Source organism: Micropterus dolomieu, linkage group LG23 (genome assembly GCF_021292245.1).
Source record: "Micropterus dolomieu isolate WLL.071019.BEF.003 ecotype Adirondacks linkage group LG23, ASM2129224v1, whole genome shotgun sequence".
Lineage (NCBI taxonomy): Eukaryota > Metazoa > Chordata > Actinopteri > Centrarchiformes > Centrarchidae > Micropterus > Micropterus dolomieu.
Window position 1 is genome coordinate 3,437,782 of NC_060172.1, and position 6,082 is coordinate 3,443,863.

General features: G+C 44.8%; 1 protein-coding gene across 1 annotated transcript in view; it reads left to right on the plus strand.

Moving 5' to 3' along the window:
* LOC123962785 (potassium voltage-gated channel subfamily D member 2-like) overlaps positions 1 to 6,082 on the plus strand; it is a 77,267-nt gene that overhangs the window by 32,483 nt on the left and 38,702 nt on the right. The window lies entirely within an intron of this gene.

Sequence of the window (6,082 nt, forward strand, 5' to 3'; positions counted from 1 at the left end):
TATAAAAAATCAACAAAAACATCACCACACCATAACAAATCAACAAAAACAACACCACACCATAACAAATCAACAAAAACAACACCACACCATAACAAATCAACAAAAACAACACCACACCATAACAAATCAACAAAAACAACACCACACCATAACAAATCAACAAAAACAACACCACACTATAACAAATCAACAAAAACAACACCACACTATAACAAATCAACAAAAACAACACCACACTATAACAAATCAACAAAAACAACACCACACTATAACAAATCAACAAAAACAACACCACAGTATAACAAATCAACAAAAACAACACCACACCATAACAAATCAACAAAAACATCACCACACCATAACAAATCAACAAAAACAACACCACACTATAACAAATCAACAAAAACAACACCACACTATAACAAATCAACAAAAACATCACCACACCATAACAAATCAACAAAAATTACAAAGTCAAACAATAATAAACAAAAAAACAACATCAAATAAAAACAACAAAGTCACATAATAACACAAACAAAGAGTTGTTGTTTTCTGGAGGACATCTTTTGGCCAGACAACAGTCGACTATATGACCCTCCTGTCACGCACTGTCGCAGTTTCAAGTAACAGGGTCCTCCGGGGGCCTCACATGCTGCTTTAAGCTGCTCTGATTTCTGTCTGTGTGTCAGACCTGGACCAGATCAGGTTTACTTCTCTCTACACCTCATTGTGTGACCTGATCTCCGGTCAGTTGACCATGAGAGGATCCGGTGGCTCCACAGATCACCTGCCTGTACATGTAGGACATGTGACCTGTGGCCTGCAACCGAGACTCTGCTGCGACTGAGACGCTGCTGCAACTGAGACTCTGTTGCTGCTGCGACCGAGACTCTGCTGCGACCGAGACTCTGCTGCGACTGAGACTCTGCTGCGACTGAGACTGTTCTGCTGCTGCGACCGAGACTCTGCTGCGACCGAGACTCTGCTGCGACTGAGACTGTTCTGCTGCTGCGACCGAGACTCTGCTGCGACTGAGACTGTTCTGCTGCTGCGACCGAGACTCTGCTGCGACCGAGACTCTGCTGCGACCTGCTGCTGCGACCGAGACTCTGCTGCGACCGAGACTCTGCTGCGACCGAGACTCTGCTGCGACTGAGACTGTTCTGCTGCTGCGACCGAGACTCTGCTGCGACCGAGACTCTGCTGCGACTGAGACTGTTCTGCTGCTGCGACCGAGACTTCTGCTGCGACCGAGACTCTGCTGCGACCGAGACTCTGCTGCGACTGAGACTGTTCTGCTGCTGCGACCGAGACTCTGCTGCAACCGAGACTCTGCTGCGACTGAGACTGTTCTGCTGCTGCGACCGAGACTCTGCTGCGACTGAGACTCTGCTGCGACCGAGACTCTGCTGCGACCGAGACTCTGCTGCGACCGAGACTCTGCTGCGACTGAGACTCTGCTGCTGCTGTGACCGAGACTCTGCTGCGACCAAGAGCTTCGGTTTGGAGTCACACTGATGTGATGAGTCCACGTAAAACACTGAACCTGCCGCTCCTTTTAAAAACACATTATTAGTCATTTTATAAGCAAAATGTTCTGAAATGTGAATTATTGCTGAATATGTTTTGGCTTTGGACTGACAAAACAGACGTCACCAAACTGTCGAGTACTGAAAGCTTTGAAACTTTTTCTGCGTTGTCTGGCAGCAGAACTGGAAGATTTAAGTCGTATTTCAAACTAAAAGCATCTCTGAACAAAGAAGGAGGGTTTTTAAAACTTAAAGAGACGGGTCTCTGCGATCTGTCTTCAGGAGGTTTCAGTCTAAACACTGATGGAGGAGTTCTAATGGACAGTGATGCTCGCTTCACCTCCTCACTGCTGGACACTGATGTCCAGAGAGACGTAAGTCACTTTAAACTCTGACTGACGGCCTTGAATCAGTTCCAGCAGGAGAAGGAGACGCTGAGAGACAGTTTGAGAGTCTGGAGACAGACGGGTGTCGACACGACGAGGAAGAAAAAGCTTTCAGATGACAAGCGGATGTGACATGAGGGGAGAGGCTGGTAAAAAGAGGACGAAGAGTCTCACAGTCTTCTTCAGCTAATAGAATAAACTACAGACACAAACGAAAGTAAGGAAAGACAATGATATACAAATACTGCAGTTTCTGTGCCAGATTCACATACTGGACCTTTTTAAAATGATTATTTTGCCTTTATTTAACCAGGTGGGCCGACTGAGAACAGATTCTGATTTGCAACGGCGACCTGGCCAAAATGAAGCAAAGCCATGCAGTACAACGTGTAGTATCACATATAAATATACAAAATACAAACTGCAGTAGATAGTATATACATACAGTCTGTGGAAGGTGACGTCTGTTCAAAGAGGTCAGCTGGTATTCAAAGCGACAAAGAGCAACACTTAGCATATTTGGAAAATTATTTTTGAGCAGATCTGTGCAAAATGGTAAAATAAGAAACCATAAGAACGCAAATGAAAGTGCAAATACGCCAGTTTGGTGAACAAAAGATCTAAAAGTGAGAAGGTGGCAAAAACCTAATAAAAACAAAGACGCACTATATTAGTATTAACACGTGCAACGATCAGTCGGTACCTCAGACGGAGGTCTTTAAAGGCTGACTGGAGAGTAAGGGTCTCGAGTTTCAGGGGTTTCTGTAAAGCGTTCAGATGATTTGGCAGCTGAGAACTGAAAGGAGTGGCGGCTGAAAGAGGTGTGGACTTGAGCGCAGGTTGCAGGTCGGTAATGAGAAGGTGACCGATGAGTTTAGGCAGAACAGGGATTTACCTAAAAAGGCCCAGTGAGTTAGTGCTGAAACAAACCTGGTCCAAAATCACAAAGATGCCTGTCTGATGATTTAGATTTTATTAAAGAGTCCCTGCAAATATGTTTCGAGACAAACGAGTAAAACTGCTAACATGTTCAGTTAGCTCATTAAAGTCCTGCAGGTAGGTCCAGGTGTGAAAGTGTGCTGACAGGTGAGGTGTCATGTTCTTTTCTAAATGCCTGTTAATGGTGGATTCAGGTTTGTGTTGAGTTCCAGCACTTTGTTTCACTGAGATTAAAACCAGCGCCGGCGTCTCCCGAGGGCAGAGAAACCCAATAAAGCTGAGAAACAGAGGTTTTAAGAGAAACTCCGGCGTTAGATTGATGTTCTCCGAGAACACAATCAGCATGTTCTCACTTCTCTGTGATGTTTTCCTCATTAGAACAGAAACTCCCCCGACACACAAATACAACTCCATTAACGGCATCATCACTGCAGCTCAGAGATACAGCAAACACATTAACTGCTAATATGCTAACACGGCTATAAATCTAAAACAATAATAACCCTAAACAGGAAACTAACGACTCCCACCGCCTGGGTTTTATTAATATTTCTGTGTGAGATCACTTTCTGCTGCTGAATGACTTCTTTTCTTCACCAGTGATCTGAAGTGAACGCGTGTGCAGAAGGTACACTTTCATCTTTTATTAAACTGCCTCTGAGTCTGAAAACCTTTTCAGACGTTGTTACATAAATGAAAAAAGCCTGAAACATTTCTGGAACACCCGGTCAGATCTCAACCACATGTTAAGATCAGCAGCTCAGTACGAGCCGGATCTACGTTTATGGTCTCTAGTGGCGGCCAATGTTTCACAACATTAGCCAAATGTCATGCAGGGGCGTTTCCAGGTTCTTAAAACATTGGGTGTTTTAACACCCCCCCGCCCCATTGCCACCTACCCAAAGTACATCTATAAAGCAACAGTAAATGAGATATATGGCCTACATTTATCATGATTTTTATAGTTACTACTGATAATAATTAACATTGATGATATTAACTCGGGGGGTCTGGGGGTGCTAACCCTGAAAAATTTGGGCTTTAAAAACTTGATTTCCTGCATTCTGGTGATGTTTTTGTACCAGTTTATTGGGGAAATGTCTGAGGTGACAATTCAAAATGAAACATTGTAATATGAAGCAGTAACGCTGTCAGATATGTTTCTCCTGTAGAGCAACTTATCTCATTTAATCCCAGCTGAGACATGCAGGCATGTCTGAAGTAGACCTGAAGTCTTTTTAGATGTGCATGTGGCACCTTTTCACCTCAATGATAAATCAGCTTAATTAATTTAAATTAAGTAAGAAAATAATTTAACACAATCTTTGATGGGGGGTCAGGGGGACTTCCCCACAGAATCATCACAGATGTTCACTTCAGCACCTCTGGTAAAGTGCAGCTCCCAACCGCTTCAGAGGGAATGAAGTAGTGTCTCTGAGCGAGGGGACAGACACAGCAGGACACAGAGGACAGGTGTCAGTGTCGCGGTCAGGTGTGTCATGATGTTCTGTCACTACTTTGCGGCGACTGTTCACTGTTTGTGTTACACAGACTAGACGCTGACAAACAACATTTATATTTAAATGTTTGATTACAATTTTGCTAATTTTACGCAGGCAGGCTGAGTAAAGTGTAATTTATACTTCTGCGTCAAATCGACGACGTAGGCTACAGGGCTACGCAGAGGCTATGCCGTCGCCTGACGTGCACCTCCTCAAAAATGTAACTACACGCTGAGTCGACGAGGACCGTAAGCTCTGTGATTGGTCGGCTGGGTAGCCGGCGGCTGGAACACGGTGGATCGATATATTTGATCATTGCAACCCGAGCAAAATGACTCGTTTTGCTATCAGAATGTGATCCATTTGGTCGGTAACATTTGAAAAGGCTACACCAGCCGCACGTTTACAAATTTACCCCCATTCACGTTAGCGGAGCGCTAAACCGGAAGTTAGCCTGCTCGGCCGGCAAAAGTCAACACAGCGGATGCTGTAGCGTAGCCTACGGCGTAGGTACGCACGTAGACCCTACGCAGGACTATAAATGGGCCGTAACGGTGGTGGTGGTGGGGGGGGGGGGTCATGTCACGTGAACTTCAAACAAAAGGTAGCAATAATCTTGCGAGTAGCCTCCGCTCTTTGAAGACCTGCCTGGCTGCGTCATGAAGATTATTGCATATTAACATGGAAAATATTTTTCTTGTCAAAACATCAGAGGCTAAAGCCCCGGAAAAATGACCTGGCGACGCCGATGCTGTCATGTGACTTGGGTAACGTACTTGTGATCCAGACGCCTGTCGCTTGTACTTTCCAGCGGTTGTTTGTGTCGCTTTGCCCGTCACTGCTGTCGTTACGAGTACGAGGTGTATACGAGGACCCGCCTCATATACACCACCCACAATGTTACCAATTGCTCAAAGCTGTGGCCCTACACTTCCCATAATGCTTTTGGGGATGAAAACAAGGAGTGTGATGTTGCCGTAGTGATGGCGAGTTAGCATTGAGCTGTGATCGGGGGCAAATCAACGGCTCACCGCTGCATCAAAACAACTCACCGCTGCATCAAAACAACTCACCGCTGCATCAAAACAACTCACCGCTGCATTAAAACAACTCACCGCTGTATCAAAACAACTCACCGCTGCATTAAAACAACTCACCGCTGCATTAAAACAACTCACCGCTGTATCAAAACAACTCACCGCTGCATCAAAACAACTCACCGCTGCATTAAAACAGCTCACGACTCATCAAAACAACTCACAGCTGCATTAAAACAACTCACCGCTGTATCAAAACAACTCACCGCTGCATTAAAACAACTCACCGCTGTATCAAAACAACTCACCGCTGCATCAAAACAACTCACCGCTGCATTAAAACAGCTCACGACTCATCAAAACAACTCACAGCTGCATTAAAACAACTCACCGCTGTATCAAAACAACTCACCGCTGCATTAAAACAACTCACCGCTGTATCAAAACAACTCACCGCTGCATCAAAACAACTCACCGCTGCATTAAAACAGCTCACGACTCATCAAAACAACTCACAGCTGCATTAAAACAACTCACCGCTGTATCAAAACAACTCACCGCTGCATTAAAACAACTCACCGCTGTATCAAAACAACTCACCGCTGCATCAAAACAACTCACCGCTGCATTAAAACAGCTCACGACTCATCAAAACAACTCACAGCTGCATTAAAACAACTCAC